This window comes from Phocoena phocoena, chromosome 20, assembly GCF_963924675.1.
Source record: "Phocoena phocoena chromosome 20, mPhoPho1.1, whole genome shotgun sequence".
In the NCBI taxonomy this organism is placed as follows: Eukaryota; Metazoa; Chordata; class Mammalia; order Artiodactyla; family Phocoenidae; genus Phocoena; species Phocoena phocoena.
The window spans coordinates 51,134,988-51,161,427 of NC_089238.1; positions in this window are offsets into that span (position 1 = coordinate 51,134,988).

Sequence of the window (26,440 nt, forward strand, 5' to 3'; positions counted from 1 at the left end):
TCAACCGACAAGTATTTATTGAGAGTACCTAATTTTCACTCAGCAAATGCTGACTGGAGGGGATGGTGCAGCGACAGGTGATGGAGGACTCTTCAAAGTCAGACAGAGGACTTGAAACGGTTACTCGACTCGCCATGGATTCATTCAACAGGTAGCTACTGAATACCCAGGCGTGAACTGTGCTGCATTCTGGGGAATGGGGTTAAGGAAGACAGATTAGACTCTTACTCCCATGGAGTTTATAGTCTATCAGGGTCATGATTTTTTTTAAGTACTTAAAATAAAGGTAATCTGTATCATAACTGGAAAACAGGCTGCTGGGGCAGCTTACCGTAGCTAAAGAAATGAGGACATTTAAAGTTGCTTTAGGTTTTGACACCTGGAAGGATACAACCAAGTGGTTTTTGGGAACCTGATGTTGGTGGTGGCAGACAAGATGGACTGAGGATGTACTGGGTTGAATAACGTCCCCCCGCCAAATCCATGTCTACCCAGAACCTCACGATGTGCCATTATTGTGCCATTATAGGGTCTTTGTAGCTGTAATTAGTTAAGATAAGATCATACAGTTTTAGGGTAGGCCCTAAATCCAGTGACTGGGGTCCTTATATGCAGGTCTTGTGAAGACGTAGATGCCCAGAGGGAAGAAAGCATGTGAGGATGGAGGCAGAGACCAGAGTGATGCGGCTAAAAGTCAAGAAACACCAAGGATTACTGGCCGTCACCAGAAGCTAGGAGAGAAGTATGGAACAGATTCTTCCCTAGAGCCTTCGGAGGGAGCAGGGCCCTGCTGACACATTGATTTAAGACTTCCAGCCACCAGGACGGCGAGAGAATAAATTTCTCTTGTTTTAAGCCACCCAGTATGTAGTAATCTGTTACAGTAACCACAGGAAACATGGGATGACTGTCCCGAGTCCAGGAGATCGCCAGGCTAAATGATGTTCAAGTCCTGTCTGAGGCGGTGGAGGGCTCAGGTGAGAAAGAAAGACAAGTTCAAGTCTGTGTGCTTGCAAGGTGATGGCTGAAGACCCTGGTGGAATAAACAGGATACATCTTTCCAAGCTTGTTTTATGATCAACAGACAGCCTCAAGGACCATGAATAGACAATTTTTGGGCCTCTGAAGGCACGTCTCCATTTATGGGACAGCATGAAAAAGGAGCAGCAAGCCAGAGGTGAAGACGGAGTTATTGAAAATATTCCATTCAAGTCAACAGACATTTATTGAGCCTTCACTGTTTCCTGCCCCCAAGAAACTCAGAGGGCTAGTCAGTTTCAGAACAAGAGAATTTGAAACCAAGGGGATATGGGCCATGACGCAAGTAGGCTGAAGGGATGGAAACAATGCAGAGGAGAAAAAACTGTCCCTGGCGAGGGTGGTCAGGGTTTCTTCATAGGAAAGATGACATCTGAGCAGGGGTTGAGAGGACCGATGAGGATGGGCCAGCAGTTAAGCGCGGAGGAGAGGGGAAAGAACCAGAATCTGCTGTTGTGTCTGAAGCTCCTCGAGTAGAAGCCACGCCAGTGCCTTGTGTAGCTCACGGAGCCGCTGGGCAGAGGATGAATGTGTGAACGAAATGACCCAGAAGCCAGGGGAGGAGAGCGCCGGGCAAGAAAGAGACGATCCTGCACGTCGTCAAAAGCCAGAGAGAGGCCGGGGAGGACAAAGATGGATGCAAAGCAACCGAGCAGGGCAACAGGAGCTTGGAGAGAGCTGAGCTTTGGAAAAGTGAGGAGGAGCTCCTAGGAGTTAGAAAGAAAAGAGTGATCCGTGAGGAATCAAGACTCTGAATAAAGGTTCAAGTCACTTGGCAGAAAAAAAAAAAAAATACTGAAGCAGGTTTCAATAAAGAGTGTTGGAGGAAAGGACAGTGCTTGAAGGCAGAGAAGAAGGAAATTTGAAGATGCCGGGGATGTACGGTGCCTTAGGAGCCAGGGGTGATCAATAAATGAATCAACCAACATTTATTGAGCACCTACTATATGGCAGGCACTGTAGCCATTTTCAAATACATCTTCTCTGCACCTGAAATCGAGACTTCACATGAAACGTTAGCTTCGGAAAGAAGAAACAGGTTTTCGTCTAATGGGGAATGGGACAGATAGATGAATTTTTAAGGAAGCGGGGTGAAGGGGGTCTCACCTCATTCATCAAATATCCACTGGGAATTTCCTCTCTGCTAGACACTCTGCCAAGGGCCTCAGATCCATTACCCAAGGGGGACCTTACGGCAACTCTAGAACTCTGTTGTGCTGTGATCCTCATCTTGGAGACGGGGAAGCTGAAGCTCTGTGAAACCTTTGCCACATTATTTCAACACGCAGGCAGTTACCAGTGAGACCAGGACTCGAAACCGAGTGTGTCTGGACAAACAACTAAGTATTTCTCAGCTGCGGTTCCTTCATCTGTAAAACTACCTCTCAGGGTTATGGTGAGGCTGAATCATTGAGAAGGTGCTCGAGAAATGGAAGTTCTCGTTTTCACTCTTACTCTCCTTCTTTAGAGAGGGGCCGTCAGGTTCTCACTAGACCCTCACTCCTCTGCAATACTGCCCACCACTTTTTGGAGTCGGGGGCTTCCTGGGACACCTCCCCCCACAAAAGAAGGTGCCAGAAGCATTACAAACTCAAATCCGTCTGCTACCTCGGGCCCCAGATGTCTGCTCCTTGCTCCCAGAAAAGAAGCCACATCGAGGACGCAAACTAAATACGGAACCCGACCAAAGAGCAAAGGGTGTCTCCGAGCGGGATAATGCAAAGCGAGACAATAGGTTCACAGATCAATAGGAGACCTTTAAAGGCCACTGATGAGCTAGACGGCAGGGATGCTTCTGCTGTAGAAGGAAAATAAGATGGATCAATAAGAGATGAAAACCGATATGAAATGGCCGAGATGGACTGCCCGCTCCCAGGCGCTCTTCACCAAGCTGGTTCTCCGGTCACACTGTTCTTTCCCTTCCTCCCGCCTGTGATGAGACCCCCGGGCCCTGGAATAAGAAGAAAGGGACCCCTGAAAGATGGCAGCAGAAAAGCCAACAAGTCAGACCTCTTTCACCACCCTGGTCACTGGTTACCTCACTGAAGGCAATCTGCCTGAATGCCCCAACCTAGGGATAAGGGAGAAGTGTGTTTTCTTAAACTCAACCCTCCACCCCACCCTGTGATCCCCGCTGGTGTGGGTGTTTCAGCAATATGGTACATTTTAAAGGTTCCTGGTGCCTTTAAAGGATTCATCTACCAGCTTTGTGATCTTGGGCAAACTCTGTAACCTCTGTGAGTCTCAGTTTCCTTATCTATAAATATGTGAGCATTGTAGCGATGAAATAGGATAAATGATCACTGTCACCTTCCTCCTCGCCACCACTACCACTACCGATCGCCAGCCCGACAATTAATACGCATGTGGCTGAACGCCCACACGGCTCTGTCGGGGGAGGTTTGAGGCTCAGACAGACCACTAGCTGGGCCGTCTTCAGTGAGTTGTAGATCTTCCCGGACCTTCATGTAATCCATCGCGGACCCAGGACAACATCATCTCTTCTGGTTATTGTGAGAACTGGAAGAGGCAGGTAAAGCGCTTAGCACGTGCTGGGCACATAACGAGTGGTCAGTAAGGGTCCTGTCTCTTCCCTCGTGACTCCATTCCATCACTGGTCCCAGCAGAGAGCTTGAAGCTGAGATCCTGGAGAGCCCAGGCTGACAACTCAGAGTCCAGATCGAGAGGAAGACAGAAGGGTCCGTTTGGGGGAGTGAGAGGCGGTGGAAGGCTTCAGGGTCTCGTTGGCACAGGACTGAAAGAGGTCCAGGCAGGCTCCGGGCCCTTGGAGAGAAAGCTTCCCACCACCACGCCCCCAACTCCTTGTTTCTCTTTCTCCCGCCCTGGCACAGAGCCCAAACCTTCACTCCAAGCTGCTTGGGCACCTGTGCACTGCGCAAAGGGATGCAGAGCTTCTCTTCCCGGGCCCCTGAGCATCCTTCTCCAGCCCTCAGCGATAGAGCACTTGGCGGCTTCCTGTCTCCCCACTCGGCGCCCTCTACCCCACTTTGCTGCTAGGGTTCTGGGCTCCATTCGTGACCCAGGACAGCAGGGTCCACAGGGATCAATACGGCCATCCTCCTGCCGTAGGTGTGGGTTCATTCAACACTACCTGGGCCCCTACTATGTACCAGGCACTGTGACAGGCCGCAGAGAATACGAGATACACAAGACACAGTCCTCACCCCTGAGGCCATCCTGTACTGGTCAGTGATCACAGATGCCATGAGCTCTGCACCCCACCACGACCGTTTTTGCCTTAGAGAGAAATCTCCTGAGAACCTCCAGTTCTCTCCCATGCTTTCTGAACAACTCTTCAACGCCTCTTGCGGTGTAACTGACGATCCATGTGTGAACAGGTGCGGACCCCAGTCGGTTGGGTCTGTGTGACATTCATTATAGAAAGCGTTTATTGGATTATCTCATTCTTGAGTCCTACTAAGGGGCTTGGTGCTGGCTTCAGAATGACTGTCTTCTAAGTGATGCTGCGTTCAAAGTTGTACAGTGAAAAGGACATAAATTTGAGCAAATCTAGGGCAGGGAGAAGAGCCGGAATGCCTGAGCTCAAATCCCAGCCCTTTCTATCCGGATGGCTTCAGGTGCTGGGGCTACAGGAGCACCGTCCTCATAGGGTTGCTACGGTCTTTCACCTCCTGACTCTTTCCTCCTGGGGCTCAGGGCGAAGGCCTTGCTTGGCACGTGGAATGTATAGCTGTACACCCATGATCTCGTTCTCTGTGATGTAGCTGGACCTACCACTTGTTAGCTGTGAGACTCTTGGATAAATCCCTTGACACCACCAAACTTCACTGTTTCCTGTTAATAAAACAGAGGTAATATTCCCGGTGTTGAAACTCTGCCAGGAGCCTCCAGTGAGATAAGCCATGGAAAGCTGCTAACCCAGACCTTTGGGGGACGCTGGTGTTTCCCTGCTGAACACATGCCAGTTCTCTTTTCCTCTGTTTGAGATAGCTCAAAGCGCTACGTGCTTAGGATCAGTGGAAGAAACCAGAAGAAGGAAACGAGGAGACACAGAAACTTTGGGGCTGGATGTGGCTGAGGATCAGCTTCATGGGGACAGCCAAGGAACCTTCTATTCTCTGTTCCCACCAAGGGGTGGTCTGGCTTGAGTAATCCACTGGAGTCCACCCCACCCCTTGCCCAGATGGTCTCCCAAACTGCGTGATGAGTGGCCCTGCAGACATGGCTTCTTGAAGGGTGGCAGTGGTGATGTGAAAGATGATTCTTGTCTGCGTTGGGCTCTTTCTGAGTCGCTGTGACTGGCAGAAAACACTACTGATCAATACCACATTTCCAGTTGTCATTAGAGTTTTTAATAGCTCGATGCTCCTTTGGAAGGCAGCATCAGGGGTGCATGTGTTTTTGGAGACAAAGAGATATGTGAAGAGGCCACCCTTTGAGTTTGGACTTGAGGATACCTTGGGTCCTCTGAGGGATTTATCTCCTTCCAGAAGCTGCATGTAGTTGCCTTGACACGAGATGGTTCCCCCGTCCTGCCGGGAGGTTGCGTCCCCCTGTTCTTCTGTGCAGTCATGAGCTTGGTCCCTGTGTCGTTCCCCAAATTCTACCCTTCTCCCCCTCATAATCACTGAATTCTGACAACAATATCACTCGAATGTCGACTTGTTTCTTTATTTATCGTTAACGTCTATAGCCCAAGCCAACTCTCTGGAGAGAGACCAACTACGGTGATCACCAGGCCTCCGGACAGCCAGAGTGAGCTGTTCAAATGGGATGTGACATGCGTCTCTCCTTACCGATGCCGAAAGCGGCTTCCCAATGCCCTCTGACCTCCCCACAAGGGCATGAGGGCCCTGCACGTCTTATGAAATGCATCTCACACCTCATCCCCTCTCCTTCTTATTCTAATTCCCTAACTCTTTTTTGTCGTATACTCACGGTCGTCATCTCTGACGTTCCCACAGCCTGGTCGACTGTGGCCCGAGCCCTGTGCAAGCCGGTTTCTTCATACTGTTCACATCTGGGCTTATGTGTCTCCCTCCCAGGGGCCTTCCCTGACAAGCTCATCTAAGGCACTGCTATTCCAATTGCCATCGTGCTCTAGTATTTCCTGTTATTTCTTTCCATAATCTGAGATGATGAGTGACCTGCCTTATCTATTTGTTTTAGTGTGTCTCCCCCACATGACCGAAAGCTCCCTGGTGAGCTGGATCTCGTTTACCACTCATCCCCCACGCTGTGCCCGGCACCCAGGAGGCCTGGGGTAAATGTGTGCTAAAGGAATGATCGCGTGAGCGACGCACGCTGCTCGCCAGGGAGGCTGGGAGGCCGCCGCCTTGTCCACGGGGTGGGGTAGGGGCCGTGAACACAGGAAGAACCTTGCCGCTCCCCGCTGAAACCCTTCAGTGGCTGCCCGCCGGCGCCGGCCACAGCCCTGACTCAGCTCTGCTTAGGAGTCTCTCCAGGAGCTGACTCGACGCTCTCCCTTCAGCCTCCCCACCCACTCTGCCTCCCTGCTGCCCCCTCTGCAGACCAGGCTCTGGCTGCTCAGTGAACGCCCACTAGGCTCCACCGCCCTGTGTGCTCTGAATTCCATTTCTCATCCAGGACCACGGGGTGTGACGATGCCTCCAGAGAGCCTTTTCGGAGCCTGGATTCCATCTCTGTGGCTGTGTTGTGAGCCTCCTCTTGGAGCTTCCTGCACTGTCGCCTAAAACCAGGGTCTCCAAAGCGGGGCAAGGCAGGGCCGTCCTCGGGGCAATTGTGCAATCAATTAGCGCATTAATTTCTAAATTCCTACCTTTGTATGTCTGACAATACGCATAACATATTAGCATACCAGCGCACATATGTTAATTTTAGAAGAGGAAATAGAAATGTGTATGGGGGAGTATGGTCAAGAAATTTATACGGGTTCGTGGTCAAAAAAGGCTGGAGACCACGATAACATAATACTCTTCACACAGCTCTGTATGTGCTGCTTCTTGTCTGTCGCTTCCAAGACCCCTTTTAAAGGAAGTCACGAGGGAAGGAATACCAAAGGTGGTGTTACCCAAAGGTGGTATAGGAGCCGGTTTCAGATGGTACTTCAAAGAAGGACCCTGATACCTCTTGAGGGCTCACTGCCCTTTTCAATTCTCTTCCATTCTTTCTCTTCCACGCAGGAGGAAAATCTCAGCTGGGTGTCAGTATGTTTCTAACACCTCCGGGTAATGCTTGCTAGCTTCCCTTTTTAACGGAGAGATCAGGCTTCAGGTTCAAGACCTTGGAGAGGGCTTCTTATCCAGTCAGAAGCCAATAAATGGGCTTTATTTTCATTTCCCCTTTCTATTTGTGACAAGTAATGTTGGTTTTTCTCTGCTAAGTTTGCAAAATTCATTAAAACAGATTTATCTAAAGAGTGAGTAAATTTTTAAAATACTAACTAAGTTAAAATATATGAGTAATTGAATATGGCAACTCATTTACGTTGGGGAAACACTAGAGACGATAATCAATGCCACCTTTGAAATACGCAGACTTTGCTAGATTTCTAGCTCTGGCAAGGACTAAACCTGTGGTCACTGATGAGTTATTCTCTGAACCTGACTGTAAAATGAGATCAAAAATACTTAGCTCTCGGAGGTTTTTTGAAGATTACTATTAGTGTATTTGAAGACATTTCCCAATGCCTACCTGATTGGTAATAGAGAGACGTCTGTGCAAGGAATGAAGGGTGAAGACGAATGAAATAAATCTGAATCAATGCATCAGTAAACCTGGCTCCTCCCTCATAGCCCCATCCCTCTTTGCTGGGATGAGTCAGGCTCTGCAGCGTCCCATTCTCTCTTTCACTGGGGTCGCGTTCCAGACCCAGCTGACATTTACCCAGCAGACTTGGGAAAACTAATGACCCCTGCCTAGCCCCTTAACTCTCTCCTTTGGGGTGATGAGTGAGAGAGGAGAATGGAACGTGAGATCTGGACTTGTTTGTGGCTGCGCTGGAATCTTGTTAGAACTCTGCAGAACATGAGAGTCTCTAAATATAACTCCTGCCTGGGCAGTGGATGAGTTCCCCATACAAAGCAGTGCCTGAGACCAAAGGAGGTGACCACCATCTGGCCCAGGTCCTGTCTTATCTTTTCTCTAAGAAACATCACGTTCATCATCCTGAAAACAAAGAGACACTTTGAAGGCATCGTGAACCAGGTCCTGAATGAGTGTTTCTGGAATCCACGCGTAGTCTCTGCAGATCTGATTTTAAAGGCCAACGTTCAGCCATACCCCTGTCCAACACTCACAAACACAGCTGCTCCACTTACATTTCAAAATGAGAGCTATGTTTTTTAGAAGTCAAATCACCTAAAATTTTTTCAACGACAAATAAACACAGGAACCTTCCCTCTCCACACCTTTTCTCATTTTTCAGTAGTTTAGCCCAATCTTCTTTCCATGACGCTTGGGTCAGGAAAGGGTAGAAGTGGAAGCTTCCGGACTTCTTAAGGCAGAGTTTCACTCCTGCTGGATTCTGTTAGTCAACGCAAGTCAGAAGGACAGCTGACATTCAAGGGAAGAGGACTCCTCTTGACAGAAGTGGCGTGTGTGCACAGGAACGGGAGGGATTGTTGGCACCTGTGCACGTAGACAGTCTAATGCGTGTGTGCGCGCGTGAACGCACACACACACACACAATCCAAGTCATGAAACGCAGGACTCACTTCTGCTGACACACGCTCAAGACGAGCATCGGTCATCGCTAATTTCTGCCATGGGATGCCCATGGAGTCTCCACCCAGCGGGGAAGCCCTCAGGTCTCTCCACTTTGTTTTCAAATTCATTTCCACTGGAGGGAAACACGAGACAAAAGGGCTAGAGGTCCAAAAGACTACTGTGCTTTTGTGGGACCACTCTGGCGGGAGCTGACGGCTGTTTCAGACTATAAGGCAACGTTGTGAGGTGTCCTGTGATGACCCGCTCTCAGTCCATCTTTTCCGGCCACTCAACCTTTGCCCAGACCGTTCCTCATGCATGACTGACCTGCCTTGGGCACTGTCTTCTCTCTTCTCTAGTTAGCAGATCAAGGTCCACGTACTTCATGCCCCCTCAACGTGGTTCTCCTGATGAAAACAAGTCAGTCTTGACTCTTCTTTATTCTGAGAGATGTTAGAGGATGGACTGGAGTTGGCTAGATGGTAGGGCAGACCGTGAAAGGAGAGGAGGCAGACTATAAGTCGGCTCTAGAAAAGAGAATGGCTGCAGTGTTGTCTGGCCTCACCTCAGAGAGGGACTTCCGTGGGGTTACGGGGTGAGATGAGATGGGCCTCATAAGGAAAAAGGATATGCACACATATGGAGATTTATATTCGACTGAACTTGTTTCTGGCAAAGAAGATAAATACTAAAATGACTGCAACAAATTTCAGTGTCCTCAGTGACGGTTTCCCTTATTACCGTCCCAAGGCTGCTGCACCTGTCAGAAGGTAGCCAACTCTATTTAACCGAAGGGAGAGAATTTTCTGTTTAGGTCAATATACGCATAACTTCATTCACCAAATTTAAACAGAACCGTTATTTTAAAAACACTGTACCTCAGAGAGTGCAGTACGTCTACACTTGCAGAAACCAGTATAAACTCCCAACACTGGATGCAGTTGTCATGAAGTGAAAAACCTCTCTTCAAAAATTAACTCTGATCAATGAAATCAAAAGTTGTTTCTTTGAAAAGCTCAACAAAATTTACGTACCTTTAGCTAGACTAACCGAGAACAAAAGAGAGAAGTCTCAAATTACTAAAATCAAAAACAAAAGCACTGCCAACTTTACAGAAATAAAAGGGATTATAAGAGAATACTATGAACAGTCACATGCCAATAAATAAAATAACCTAGATGAAATGAACACATTCCTGGAAACACACAAACTACCAAGACTCAAGAAGAAAAAGAAAGATACTGAGTCAGTAATTAAACAAAATAAACTTCCAACAAAGAAAACCCAGGACAAAGTGGCTTCGTTAGTGAATTCTTCCAAATATTTAAAGAAGAATTAACACCAATCCTTCTCAAGCTCTTCCAAAAAATGGAAAAAGAGGGAACGCTTTCTAACGCCAAATGAAATCACATGGAAAAAAATAAAGCTATATACCGGTATTACCTGCAAATACAGATGCAAAAATTCTCAACAAAATCCTAGCAAACTGAGTCCAGCAGCATCATTAAAGGATTGTACATCAATACCAAGTGGTAGTTATCCAAGGAATGCAAGGTTGGTCAAAATAAATCAATGTAATATACTGTATTGATAGAACAAAGGGGAGAAAGCCACAAGATCATATTAATAAATGTGGAAAGAGAATTTGACAAACTCCAACATCTTTCATGATAAAAACACACAACAAACGAGGAATAGAAATGAAGTTCCTCAACCTGATAAACGGCATATAGGAAACTAGTTACTCTAAGCATTTTTAAATAAAATGAAAAAAAAAAATCAGACATCCTGACTTCCTTAAGTTAATTGTATTTGAAATAACTACTTAATTGATGATAATAAATTTCTATAGATATATGGAGTTAAAAATTAACCATTTTGTAATTCCTAATGAAATTTAAATAAAAGAGAGCATATATGAAAAACTCACAGCTAACAATATACTCAATGGTGAAAGACTGGACACTTTCTAAGATTAAGAACAAGATAAAAGTGTCTATTCTCACCCCTTCTACTCAACATTGTACTGGAAGTTCTAGCCGGGGCAATCATAAGAATGAATGAATGAATAAATAAATAAGCAAATGGCATCCAAACTGAAACAAAGGAGTAAAACTATCTCTATTCACAGATGACATAATCTTATATACAGAAAAGCCTGAAGAATCCACAAAAATGCTATTAAAGCGAACAAACAAGTTCAGCAAAGTTGTAGATACAAGATCAGTATTCAAAAGGCAGTTCCTTTCCTATACGTTAGCAATGACAAATCAAAAATGAAATTAAAAACCAACTCCATTTACGAGAGGATGAAAAAGAATACTTAGTAACAGATTTAACCAAGAAAGGGTAAGATTTGTACACTGAAAACTATAAAACTTTGCTAAGAGAAATTAAAGAAAACCTAAGTAAATGAAAAGACATGCTGTGATCATAGATAAAAAGCCCTAAATTGTTAAGATGGTAACAGTCCCAAATTAACCTACAGGTTCAGTACAACCCTATCAAAATTACAACAGCCTCTTTTTTTTTTTTTTTTTTACAGAAATGGACAAGCTGATGCTAAAATTCATAAGGAAATGCAAAGGAACATGAATAGTCAAAATCTTGGAAAAGAAAAACAAAATCAGAAGACATACTTCTGATATCAAAACTTATTGAAAAATGATCAAAATCGAACTGTGTGATAGTGGCATAACGACAGACATATAGATCAATGGAATACAACTGAGAGTACAAAAATAAACCTATACATCTGTGGTCAATTGATTTTCAACAAGCTTACCAACACCATTCAGGGGGAAGGAACAGTCTTTTCCACTAATAGTGCTGGGGCAAGTGGATATCCAAGTGCAAAAGAATTAAGCTGGGCCCCCTACCTTATACCATATACAGAAAATTATCTCAAAGTGGATCAAAAATCTAAATGTAAGAGCTAAAACTATAAGAAGGAAATATAGGAGTAAATCTCTATGACTTGGATTAGGCTATGGTTTCTTAAATATGAAACCAAAAGCACAAGCAACAAAAGAAAAAACTAGATAAACTGTATTTCATCAAAATTTTAAAATCTGTGCATCAGAGGATACCATAAAGAGAGTGAAAAAGGTAAGTGTTATGTACCGAATGTTCGTGTCTTCCCAAAATTCATATGTTGAAACCCTGCCCACTAAAAGCTTAGGTATTTGCAGGTGGGGGCTTTGGGTAGTAATTAGGATTAGATGAGGTCATAAGGGTGGAGCCCTCACGAATGGGATTCGTGCCCTTTGAGGGTCGTAAGAGACCTTGCTTCCTCTGCTCTGTTCTCCATCGTGGGAAGACACAATGAGAAGGCGGCAGTCTGCAGTCTAGAAGAGGGTTCGCACCAGAACCCAAACATGCTGGCACCCTGATCTCAGAACTTCCAGCCTCTAGAGCTACACAATATAAATTTCTGTTGCTTTTAAACCACCCAGTTTGTGGTACTTTATTACCACAGCCTAAAACCAACTAAGACAACAACCTGGAGAACGATAGTAAATATCTGAAAATCACATATCTGACAAATGTCTAGAATTCAGAATCTATGAAGAAATCTTACAAGGCAATAAAATGACAAACCAGCCAATTAAAATATACGCAAAAAAATTGAGCAGACATTTCTCTAACGAAAATAAACCAATGCCCAACAAACACATGAAAAGATGCTCAACATCACTACTCATTAGGAATATGTAAACCAAACCCATAATTTGATATCACTTCACACCTACTAGGATGGCTAAAATTTAAAAATTAGAAATACCAATGTTGGTGTAGGTACGGAGAAACTGGAAACCTCATTCATTGCTGATGGGAATATAACATGGTGTAAACACTGCAAAAAAACATTTTGGCAGCTCCTTAAAAACTTAAACATAGAATTACCATATGACCCAGCAATTTTACTCCTAGGTATATACCCAAAAGAAACAGAAACGTATATCCACAGAAAAGCTTGTAGAAAAATGTCCAAAGCAGCATTATTCATAACACCCAACGAGTAGAAACAATCCAAGTGTCCATCAACTAAGGAACTGATAAATAAAAGGTGGTGTATATACAAACAGTGGAATATTATTCAGTCATAAAAGGGAACGGAATACCGATATATGCTACAGCACAGAAGAATCTTGAAAGCATTATGCTAGGTGAAAGAAGCCAAACACAAAAGGCCACAGAGCATATGGATCTATTTATAGTAAATGCCCAGAACAGGCAAATCCATGGAGACATGAAGTAGTATAGTAGTTGCCAGTGGATGGGGGAGGGGGGTGGGGAAAATTGGGAGGTAAGGAATTTCTTCTTGGGGTGACGGAAACGTTCTAGAATTAGCGGTGATGGTTGCACAACACTGTAAATATACTGCAAACCACTGGACTGTATACTTTAAGATGGCTAAAATGTTTTATTATATAAATTATTTAGAAAGCAATAGTAAAAGAGAAACACAAATATCGTATGATACCGCTTATATGTGGAATCTAAAAAAATGGTACAAGTGAACTTATTTACAAAATAGAAATAGAGTCACAGATGTAGAAAACAAACTTATGGTTACCAAGGGGGAAAGGTGCGGGGAGGGAGGGATAAATTGGGAGATTGGGATTAACATACATACACTGCTATATATAAAATAGACTATAAGATAATAGGCCAATAAGTAATAAGAACCTACTGTGTAGCACAGGGAACTCTACTCAATACTTTGTAATGACCTATATGGGAAAAGAATATAAAACGGAGTGGATATATGTATAACCGATTCACTTTGCTGTACAGCAGAAACTAACAAAACACTGTAAATCAACTACACTCCAATAAAACCTAATCAAAGAAAAGAAAGAAAACAACAGTAAACTTTGATTTGGGAAGATGAACTGTCCCCTTTGCCACTTTGCTCTAGGTTATTCCTTTGCCTTGGCATCAGCTGCTCTATATCATTCTTGGCCAAGCCAGTTATTAAGACCCGCAGAAGGGGAGGTACACAGGTTTATATATGGTAGGTGCCCAGCCCAGGTCTAGTTCTTTCCTGGGTCATACCCTGCCTCATGAGTGACCTCTTTCCTCTTCCTAACACCTGTCCATCCCTCCATCAGCCAGGCCAGAGCTCTCTGCCTGAGCTAGCCCGGCTTGTGAGAAAGCCAGTTTGCAGGGGTACCAGTTCTCTATTGCCTTGGGCTGCTACTCTCCATCACTCTCTGTATTTTTGCCTGCCTCTCGCTGCTCAACTGGAAGATGATACTCCAAAGCGCACTTCCAACTAGCCCTTCTTAGAAATCATCACTTCCTGCCTCAGCTCACCAAAGCTTTCTTTCCAATGTCATGTTCCACTTCTGTGTCTTACTCTCCCATTATTCCCAAACCCAAGACTTTGCACTGACACATGGCTCTCTTTCCAATCCGAAGCGAATGTTCCACTGACCCACGTTTACATACAACATGCCATGAGCACAGTAAGTCCCCTACATACAAACATTTATGTTGCAAACTTTTAAAGATTTGAACATCTGTTTGCATGCCCAATCACATAAGTTAGCTCACATGTCTGGCGTACATCGTCACGTGCGTGTATCCTCTACAAGTGGTTGTGCTTTGGTGTACTTTACTGTACAGTACTGTACAGAGTACAGCATCTTTATTTCAAGCCCAGGATGTCTGGAAGCAAGCGTAAAAGCAGCGGTGATATAGCTGGTACTATACTGTACTTTTCAAGGTATTGTACTGTAAGATTAAAAATGTTCTCTTTATTTTTTATGCTTGTCTTTTATGGATTATTCCTGTGAACAGTTTGTTGGACTTAAGAACAAACTGGGGGACTTCCCTGGTAGCACAGTGGTTAAGAATCCGCCTGCCAAAGCAGGGAACACGGGTTTGAGCCCTGTTCCAGGAAGATCCCACATGCCGTGGAGCAACTAAGCCTGTGCGCCACAACTACTGGGCCCGCGTGCCTAGAGCCCGCGAGTCACAACTACTGAGCCCGTGTGCTGCAACTATAGAAGCCCGTGCGCCTAGAGCCCATGCTCCACAAGAAGAGAAGCCACCACAGTAAGAAGTCTGCGCACCGCAAAGGGTAGCCCCCGCTCACCGCAACTAGAGAAAGCTCACGTGCAGCAACAAAGACCCAACACAGCCAAAAATAAATAAATTAAATTAAAACAAACTGGACTTACGAACGCGCTCTTGGAATGGAACTCGTTCGTATGTGGGGGACTTACTGTACAGTATGTAAACATGTGAGCGCTGACTCTGTGTCAGGCACTCTTTGCTTCACAAGAGTGCTTCCTCGAATCTTCAGGAAAACAACACAGGTGGATACCGCTGCCTCCACTTTCTAGCTAAGAACACGGAGGTCAGGGAAGAAAGCAACTTGCCCGTGGATATGGGGCTGGAAAGAGGCTCAGTAATCAACACTGGGGGTGCCTGACTCAGGAGCTGATGCTGTTTCCTCTACACTGGTATCTCGTGTTTTAAGCACTGAGACCATCATTAAGCACCCTCCTATAACGCCATTTCAGAACCCATTCCTTGGGGAATGGCTGTCAATAGGCAAGGGATTTCGTTTGGGGTGACGAGAATGTACTGGAATTAGTGGCAATGATTACAGAATTCTGTGAATACACTAAAATCCAGTGAATCGCACATTTTAAACAGTGCATTTTATGGTATGTGAATTACACCTTTTTTTGTTTTTTTGTTTTTAAAGAACCCGTTGGTATTGTTATCTCTAGCAGCTCAGCCCAGCCAGAGAGAAAACGTGAATAATTTATCACCTCTGATGGTTTCCCATCACACTCAGAAAACATCCGAATGACTTTCAGATGTTCGCAGAGGCTGTGGGGCTCCACCCCGACTGCCCACCACTCACTCTCCCGGAGCACATCTGCACGGGGCACCCTACCGCAGACACCTACACCTTCTCACCTCCCCCCACCAACTTCTCCAGAAGAACCGGATAATGATGTCCCTGGAAGTGGCCACGAGGAACCACGGATGGGAGGAATAAGCAGTCCACGTCCTCCCCTCCAGAGGAAGCATGATGGGATGGGATCGGTATGGCCCGGAGAAGGCAGGCGACTGACCCCACCTGCCCACTGGCAGTCAGGTCAAAGATACTGCCTTCCCTTCCCTTCTCATTCCCCCACTCCCCTTCCCTGGCCTTGTGGAATCACCTCTTAAACAGTTGTCTGCACTCACACCCTCGTGTCAGAGTTTTCTCCTGGAGAAACCAACCTCAGACAAGGCTTTCACTGAGGTAGTCACCGCCCGTCTCTCTGACGCCACCTCCCACCACTTGCCTCTCACCCGCCTCTGTCGCTCCCACACTGAACTCCTTTCCCAGCATACGAGGTTGATCCCCCTGCAGGTCCTGTGCACTGGCACTCGGGTCTTCCTGCCGGGAAGCATCTGCTCCTTGCCCAGGCATCCATAGCTTCTTTTTCTTTTGTGGTCACAGCTCAAATGTCCCCCCTAAGAGAGATCTTCCTTGAACTCTAAAATCGACCCCAATGCCCCATCCCATGGCCGGTCACACCCCCAGTCTTTCACTCCAAAGCATCTGTACACAGAAGGAGGTGCTGGAAGCTGTGATTGCCCCTCTGGGTCCAGTCCACCTGCCCCACCCTCTTCTGTGTGCAGGGAGGCTGATCTTTATGGACAACAGTGGGCTCCAGGGACCTCGGGCTACAAATCGGTTTTGGCCACCAGATGTTCTCGCAGGCAGTCGGGGGGGGTGGGGGGGGGCGGGGGAAGGGTGTGGGTATTGATTCCCGCCATGTGCTCTCTGCCAGGGTCCTTGGTTCACCCTGAACCTGCCCACACCTACATAAATAGTACTTTATGAAATTCTCCTGAATTATTCACTTTGTGCCATCTGTTTTGTGATGTCTGTGTCTTGATGTGTGTGTGTGTGTGTCCTGTTATACATTCTCTAAAATCATTTTAATCTAGCTCTCCCTATAGGAAAGTAAACCTCATGAGAGGAGACATCCTGCCTGCCTTTTCCATGACTGTATCTGACTGTGTCCTCAGCGCCTAAAACCGCGCTCAGCGTAAAACAGGTGCCGGTAAACGTTTTTTGAACGTATACATTCCATTTATTTGCAAGTATTTTACCAAGGGAAGCCTACGTATTGCTGATGGATCAGGTCACCTACATTTCTTTAAGTAACTTGTTTCGGGTCCCAGGCAACAAGGTTCTCTGAGTTCATGCTTATTTTCCTTAACCCCTTTGGCTGGGGAAGCTGCAACACAGGGTTACAAATGAGTTATTCTCTGGAATGGATTTAGCTGTCCCCTTCCGTTACAGGTTAATAAAATCTAGGAAATCACTTCTGAACAGCCAGAAGTACATTGTGGGAAAACGAGGAGACAGTTAAGAAACAAGGATTTGAGTTTTCCACATTTATGTTTGCTTTCACTCCTAACAAAATTTAAGTAAAACTGAATTTAACTTAACTTGATGACGATTTAAGTTTAATAGTCATCTGTTTACAGCGGTACTTTCCGCAAATTTTCAATTAAGAAAATTTCAATTAAGAAAACAAACACCTTTCTCCTTCTACTATAAATTTATAACTCCACATTCACTTATGTCACTGTTGTATGAAATCAATTTCAGTTGTATTTCCTTTGTAGAAAAACAGATGGGAAAGGACTCATCTGCATTTGGAATTGACTTGATGAGGTTTACAGCAAAAATGATAAATTGCGATAGGCAGAATAACGCCCCCCGCCCCCCAAAATGTCCATGTCCTAACGCCTAGAACACGTGACTCTGGTACTTTACATAGGAAATGGGAATTAAGGTTGCAGATGGAATTAAGGTTGCTAATCAGCCAACTCTAGAACAGAGAGATTATCTTGGATTCTCTGGCTGGGCTCAGCATAATCACAAAGGACTTGCGAAGTGCAAGAAGGAAGCAGAATTAGAGGGATATTATGTAAGAAGGACGACTCTACCCACTGTTGCTGGCTTTGAAGATGGAGGAAGGGTCACAAGCCAAAGAATGCGGGCGGCCTCTAGAAGCTAGAAAAGGCAAGGAGATAGATTCTCCCCTAGAACTTCCAAAGGAACACAACCATGCCCACACTCAGATTTTAGCCGAGTGAGACCCATGTCAAACTTCTGACATGCAGAACTTTAAGACAGCTAACTGGTGTTGTCTCGAGCCAAGTCAGTGGTAATGTGTTACTGCGACAACGGAAAACTAATGTAGAAACACAATCGTGTTCTCCCCTTTAGAGGGGCAGCCATAGCATCTCTCTTCTACATGAAGTATTTTAATTTTTGTGGGAAATTTCAAATCTGCAAACAGAACTACAGAGTCATTTGGGTAGACTTTTGGCATTTTTTTTTTTTACAAGTCTATAATACGTTCCAAGTATTCCCATCAAAATGGGAGGTTCCCTTAAATTAAACCGGGTTACTCTCAATTCCCAGCTCTTTTGCAATAAGCAAAGGAGAAAAACAATACCCAAGTGCCCAGCTGTGTGCTGAGTATTACACTAATGTAGATGTGCCGCTCTTGCTTCTCCCACCAGCACAGCTGGCGCGCCGCAGGACAAGGGGTTAATACCCGTGAAGAAGATCAGCCCTGGATGGTGAGAGAATTAGCAGCTCCCTAGAGCAGTGCGTTATTTTGAAAGTACATCTTCCTGCTTCTTGCTTTCCTCTTCCATGGTGCGAAGGGAACCTGGGTTTCCTGACACGTTCCAGCTAGTTCAGACGCTCCGAGAGAGCCAAATGACTCAGTCCCTGGACCACTACCAATGTTTTCGGGATTGAATCCCGCTCTTATTTTCTAAGGAACAATGTTTAACTGGCCTCTGTGGCACTGTGTCAACTGACATCACCCTTTAATTGCAGATATGTCACGTCAGACTACCACCAATATTGAGGGAAGCATCCCAAGACGAGTTAAGCAACACGACGGAGGCTGTAAGTGTGTTTTCCATATTCCTGGTCAAGGGGAAGGTATGGGCCACGAGGATGTGTACAGTTTAAGCCCTCTCAATCTGACCGCAAAAATGCTCCAACAGGTCAAATCACATCTACCTATCAAGTACAGAGCAAGCCAGTGTGACGGTCTCTCCGAAGGGCACATTATTCTGCCCTCATGTATTTTAAGTAACTCCCATGAATCAGGTAGTACGTGAAACACACCAAGCTAAGTTCACACCAGAAGCATTTTTATTTCCCCCTGTGATGACTATTGTATATGCAGTGAATTATGGGACTCAAAATAAGCTATTGCTTAGGGATTTTGAAAGTTAATATGTGCATGGAAGGTGATGAAATCATGAACCCAGTGGCCTCTGAATTAGTAAGACCCTGTGAAGGAGGTCCTGCCCAAACTTGTTTTCAATACCAGATCAGGAGCGGATACAAAGAGAACTGACCTGTGTATGGGTCCTTTATACAACTGTTCATCCAAATGTGATCTCACACATAATCACTGGTTGGCTTCTAATAAGACACTCGACTTCTCCTTGACATAAAAAACAAGAGCTGCCTTTACAGACTTGAGAAGGTAAAAGCCAGTGATCTCTTTCATACCTGTGAGAACTGAGACTGAGGACTCGCTGGAGGACCCTCATGAAGGCTCTTTAGTATTCCTGGGGAATGAAGCTGATCCACTGCAGCAGACTTGATGAAGGTCTAGAGAAGAAAAGCACAATGAAAAAAACTTTCACAATGTTATGCAGGTCTTTGGGTTTTCCTGAAAAGACAATATAGTTCTCTGGGTGATGGCTGCAGGTTTCCCCTTTTGATGGGTACATATGTAGAAGAATACGGGGCAGCAGCCAGCTCTAAGCAGAAAACTAAGATGGGGAAACCAAGAAACCAGAGTTTACAAAAAGGATGACATGTAACTCGGGCTATGATTAGAATCAGACAGCAAGATGGCAGGCCAGGAATTATCTAGTTAAGAGGGTTCTTCAAGATGTGTACACTATGTGCTGAACTATCAATAATTTCACACAGACTCTTTGCTATGGGGTTTCTTTCCTCAGTCCTATTCTGATGCCCATGTGTGAGCCATGTGAATTTTAAGGGTGCTATGGATTGAATGTCTATGCCCCCTTCCCTCTGCCCCCAGATATTCATACGTTGAAACCTTATCCCTAATGTGATAGTATCTGGTGGTGAGGCCTCTAGGAGGTGATTGGGTCATGAGGGTGGGGACCTCATGAAAGGGATTAGTGCCCTTTTAAAGAAGACCCCAGAGAGCTCCTTTGCCCCTTTCTGGTGAAAGCCAAGTAAGCAGGCTCTCATCAGACACCAAATCTGCTGCCTCCTTGATCTTGGACTTCTCACCTCCAGAACTGTGAGAAATAACTGTTGTTTAGGCCACCCTATCCATGGTACTTTTGTTATAGCAGCCCCAGTGTACTAAGGCAAAGGGCATCGTCTTCTGTCCCTGGAATTTGACTGGAGAGCTCTCTCTGATTGCCTGGATGGCCTGCTCCAGTCAGGCTCTGCTCTGTTAATGAAAGACGAAGGGGGCCAGAAATAGATTAGGCATGGAGGGGGCAGGGACAACTGCCTGAATACAGTTGCAGAAGGAATAAGAGAACAGCAGGGATCACATAAAGCATTCGCAACGGCAGCTTTAAAACAGACGAAGTTGGCTGTGTCAACGTCATTCTGTTTTCTGCTCACCACCTGGAGTAGGTACTTTCCTCATAGGTGAGACACTGACTAGGTACCTTGGACATCACATGTCAGGGAGCTTGCCACTCTCTGTCTCCAACAGATAAATCACGGTCCTTTCATTATAATAACACTCAGTTCCTGGCAAAGTACTAGGCACTTTCCATGTATTATTTCATGACGACTTCTCTGTCATGTTCTTTAAAAGAAGTCCCCAAAAAGTCCGAGGAATTTGGCCAACAACGTCTTGGATGTCCTGACGTTGTCTCTGTCTGCAAACGTACTGGATTAAGGCTAACGTGTATATTGTTTAAGCTAAGGGTGGATTTGGAAAAGGGCTGGATATTCTAATGCCTGCGTTCAATACTTTGCCACTTAAGCTGACTGCAGATTCTCAGGCCAAAAGTAGATATATCAAGGCTGACAGAACGCTCTCTACACAGTTCAAGTAAACTGGTGAAAAGAGAAATAATCATAATCCTTCCCAATTCAGTTGCGTTTCGTTTCATATAATCTTACTATCTCCCTTAAGCTTAGGCATGTTGCAGAGTTTTCAAAGTGTGGTCCTTGTGGAACTTACCAGGTCAAGGCCTTTGTGAGGTGAGGCTTCACGAATCTAAACTGCTAGCAACACCCCCAGGAACACCCACTCGCAGGACAGTTTTAAAACCACTGTCTTAAACTTGGGCATCCAGGGTCGCTCCCTCCCCACTCCCTCCCTTTGTTTCTCCTTCTCTCTCTCCCATTCTCTTCCTGTCCCATGACTGTCGATTCTTTCGTGCTTTCATCTCTTCTTCTTTTCTCCCATATTTTTCTGCCAAAGTTTACTTTTGTCCACGTGCCAGTGAGAATGGAGATACGGACCATTAAATCAAATGTAGGTAGGTAAGTAGGTAGGTTTAATTAAACGAAGAAAAAAGAAAGAATTCTTCAGACTTCTTCTCACGAAGAATAAGACATTTCTTTAGAAAACTTCCTTGGCAAGTAGGGGGGATACAAGCTGAGGACCTCAGGGACCTGATTTGAACAGCAACTGCTCTGCAGGGGGCAGAGAGAGGAATGTGTTTATTGCTTCTCAGCAGAGAAGGGGAGATAAGGGAGGATGAGGGGCAGGGAGGAGGAAGAGAACCAGTAAGATGGGGGAAGGGAGCTCACAAACCACAATGTGGCCACTCCCAGCACTTGCCCCAAGTGTAAATAAAATATACCCAAATGCTCACGGAATCCATGTTAGTGGAGTTTTTCAGTCAACAATGGAAGCTGAATTCTGTATCTAGGTTGATCCCTGAGAGAACCAGAGAATCTAGGAAACCACGGAGGAGCACAAGGCGATGCACCCCAGGAACTCAGACACTTCTGGAAATCTTCGGGAGGGCTTGAGATTGCCGGGCACAAGCCATGAAGTTGGAGTCTGAACTGAGTTTAAAGGTCTCTTAGGAAGACAGTAACCGTGTGAGTTATCAGATCAGGTCACTTTTGAGAGTTAAAGGGAGCATCTGAAAGATGTAGGGACACGAGTCATATACCAGGGAAATGATCACCCCACCTAAAGAGGATTCAGATATCTTGAATTCACGGGAAAGAGAGGACACATTGTGGAGCTCGCTCAGAAGGTTTCCCCTAAACTACACTCAGGCTGTTAGGGGGCAGAGGAGAAGGGAAGGAAGTGTGACAGCAGCTGGAGGAGAAGCTCAGGAAATGAATTACAGACGCCTTTATGTCTGTGAGAAGATCAATTCCGGTGACCTTAGGTAACAGATGATGGTAGATTCAGTTTTATAGTAGATTCAGATAAATAACCAACACTGGTAAAAGAAATTTAAAAAAAAAATAAAGGAAAGAAGGCAGGCAGGAAAAAAGATGGAAGGGAGGAAGGGAGAGCAGGAGGGAGGGAGGGAGAGAGGGAGGGAGGAAAGGGGAGAGGGAGGGAGGGAGGGAGGAAGTTAGTTTGAAGCTGTCTGTTCCACTAAGCTGCCTTTCTTAAGGACTGATGGTGGAATTCAAAACACTGCCTTGAGCGATGCTTCACCGAACCTAGGGGTGGTTGACAAACAACGCCTGACTGCATGGCAGGCAACGTGGTGCCGTGGAAAGCCTGGGCCCTGCAATCCCAGGGAAGCAAGATGAGGGCAAAACAGACCTGGCTGCACGGAAAGAGTCTCTCAGGGAGAGCTACGGTTTCCAATAATACCCTCTCCCTTTGTTTTCTATGACACATGCATTAAAAAATCCAAAAAACCAAAACCAACTGTCTATTTACACTGTTACTGCATCTTGTAAAGATAATTGACAATATCAAAAATGTCCAAGACGTCCTTGGGATGGCTTGCCTTCCACCATAAGTGATATGGCACGTATAGATCTCAGTGTGTGGGCTGCAGTAGTTCCCAAGAAGTAGACAGTTATCCCCAAAGTAGCTGAAACTGAATCATGGCTTGTCCTTGTTGGTATCAGTGTGTTTCTGGTAAAGGGTATGAAACAGGAGACGACGGCTTAGTGCGTGTTCATCTTGTCTTGAGGGAGTCCCTGTGAAAACAGAACCTGGGCGAAGGCCACCCTAGACCATTATGCTGATAACCTATGAAAACACCTCTTGACTATTCAATGGCTCAGGCTTGGGGAATTGTCTGGTTGTAGGACAACTGCATCCTGATCACTTGTCTGGGGTTATGTGCGTGGGGGGGTGGAAGGATGGGGATGAAGATGTGTACCCTTGAAGAGAATGGAGATCCCCATCGTCCACCATCCTGGGATGCGGTCAACACTAGGACAGAGTTGGAAGGCTGGTCTTAAGCCTGGGTACATGGCAGGCACTTTCTTTCCTCTGGGTTCCACGGGTAGTCAGGCATGGACCCTGGGACTGAGCCACTTGTGAGGTCGTTCCTTGGGGGGAGGAGCTGCCCTCCCGGCAGACAGAGGTGTGGGTGCATAAGGCCAGGCAGCACTGCGGAGGCCCCTGGAGGAAGGGGCTGGGCCTGGGGCTCTAAGTAGTGTCACATCCAATTGCTATTAATCATTTCATTTTTGGTTCCTTTACAGCCAAAACCACAGTCAAATCTTCCCCAAAACAAAACAACGCGAGAGCAAGCAACAGCGACGATGGTAACGGAGGTCTCACTATGCGGAGAGGGGAGGGGGGCAGGACCCCTGAACTTGACCCCAGAGGTCAGCCTAGTGTGTCTTATCAGCATCTACCTGAGGAGGGTAAGCTGAGCTCTGGGGAAGCAGAAGAGAAAGAAGCCTTACGCGTGGCCAAGGCAGATGCTGGAGGCTTGGGTACCACCCCCTCCTGATACGCTGAAGAAGAGAGGGACCTGGCCTGGGGGCCGGGGGAGGGGTGCAGCCAGCAGGGGAGGCCCATTCGTGTCCACCCGGTGGCTCAGTGACCTCCTCCAGACCTCTAAGTTAGTGAAGCTAAGGCAACAGTCACATCACAACAACGACGATGCTATCAAACAAACGATACCATACCAGTAAGACCGTGACCGCTCTCTTAAAACACCCCTGAAAGTCGAGCTGGTCCTCAAATCTTGAAAGACTATAAAATGCTTCTCCCCCTCCCCTCTGTCATCCTTCTGAGTTGACTGTTCCCTACGAATGAGTCATGCCAGTAGAAATGTTAATGTATTTGACATGTGTCAACATCACCCTGAGAAAAGCCGCTGGATGGTTTTACTGGCACACGTGGCACGAAGCACTGAAGATGTGTGTGTCTGCCTTGGCCTGACACTAACGCAGCGTGTTCAAAGCTCATCACTCGTGGGATCCTGACGTCAGTCCAGTGAAGGAGGCTTGCTCACCATCCACGTTCCTGTCTCTCTTCCTTTTAGCAAAAAGTGTGCTCTTGATCGAGTTGGCCTTCTTTCTTTCTTAAACCAGAAATTTGTATGGAGACTGTACTACACGTAGATACTGGCAGTATGAAAATAAAGCATCTGGAATAACATGCAAAATTGGTAGTACAGAGATGACACACAATAATATACGTGAGGGGCCTCCCTGGTGGCGCAGTGGTTGAGAGTCCGCCTGCTGATAATCGTGGCTTTCTGATTTTTCAGTTTGCCCTTATGTAACAAGTACAAAAATGACACATAATGGCTTCGGTCATATGTGGGTACTGCTCATATATTAACTTTCTGTGAGACCCATTCTCTGGGGATGCTGACCCCTGAAAACCGTATTTCCCAGATTCCCCTGGGAACTGGCTTCTGGTTACTTTCGGTCACAAGAGGCACTGGTTGGAGTCTGGAAGCAGGAGATGAAGGGTAGCCAGGGTATTTCCTGCCCTCTCTCTGTGTCACCCTCAGCGTCTCCAGCTAAGCTTGACTCTCCTTCATGGTTCCAGCCCCACCCAGGAAGCCTCCACCATCCAAGGTGTTGTCACCCAGCTCCGGCTGTTGAGTTTGGATAAGACCACTTCCTTCTTTTGTCTCTCTAGCCCCAAGGGCAGTAGGAGACCCCAGCCACTGCCCATCTCTGGTTGTCTCCGCAGTCCCTGCTTGCCTTTTGGCAACACCTTCATACCCTGTAATACAAGGTCCCATATTGAATTTTTGCCACTGAGCTCCTAGCTCTGACTCTTCTTTCTGACTGGAGTGTGACTGATCCAGAACATTCTGAAGGGTAACGTAAAAGTGGGATTGGAATTTCAGCCTGCTGTTATCTGACCTGTGCCTTTTCAGTTCGTTTCCTGTCGGTCCAAAGAACATTCTGAAAATCACAGACGTTGTTCCGCGCAAACTTTCAGGGTTTGCAGTTTTTAATAGTATTGTTGGCATATGATTCTCCCCATGAACAAAAACAAGACCCTGAGGGATCTACAGTCTGGAGGTTGTGGGTAGTTGAGGAGAAGTTTCCAAGACGATTCTGGACTTGGGTGGGGAGAAGTTTGTCCAAATCAAAAAAGATGGCACATCTTGGTGGAATAATCAGCTTCTCTCTCCGATGGCCATGTGCGCTCCATCCAGCTGAGCTATTTTGTGTCTCCTTTCACAAGACCAGCTCTGTTTCACTCCCGATTCACACGGGAGCTTGGCAAGATGCTTGTGTTACGGGTTCCCTTGTTCCTGAGACTTGTTACTATTGAGAGAGAAGTTGGTCCCAGTCTGGAGGACCTCGCTAAGGGGAAGGTGAGGCCTGGCTTCTCTGGAACTTCAAGACAAGTTGTACCAAGGGGGAAACGGCTCCCAGGTCCAGGTGTGATCACACCGTGAGCACTGACGCACACAGGTGGTCTGCAGCTCTCGGAGGTGTGGTGAAGTCAAACCAAACCAAGGCTCCACGGTGGAGACCTGAGTTTCCCAGGTGCTAACAGGAGCATATCCACAATGAGGCCACCTAAAACTTGGCCAAGAAAATTAGTGATGGGCGTACCTCATAAAACATTTAAGTTCGGGCTCACTTCAATTAAGTCTCTCAGAGCCTCAGGTGTTTGTCCAAAGCTTACCTGAGCCTGAACTCTTGGAACCAAGGGCGTTTGTTGAGACCTGCATGAACATGCTTGCCCACGAAAAGTCTGGTAATAAGAAGCCCTCACCCCCATCTCCACCCCAGTCCAAAAAGATCCCAGCCGACGACTACGAGAAGTAGCTTCCAAACACTTCTAAACTCTGAAAAGTTTGGATTTCACTTTAACCAGAGATGCCAAGTATCTGCTTTTTATTCCGGGGTGGGGTAGGGGGTGAGATCTCAAAAATTATCTTTCTGTCCCAGATGATGTTGTCACATAACATGGAATCAGAATGTCTCCATTAGACAAATAATCAGTGAAGGGCACCGCACAAAATGTGGTTCTTTCTTTTCTAATCTGGGTTGAAAACTGTGGACTGGATTGAGTTAGATTTGGGGGTCAGTTCAGGCCAAATGGAGGTGGCTTCCTCTCACTTCCCATAGTCGTTAAAAGTCTTTATCTGATATATTTAATGACAACAATAACTGACATTAATGGAACTCGTACTCTACACTGGGCTTGTGCTGAGCGTTTTATAAGGGATTATCTCATTTCATCCTCAAGGCTACTCTGTGGGCTGGGTGCTGGTTGTCTACACTGCATAGACA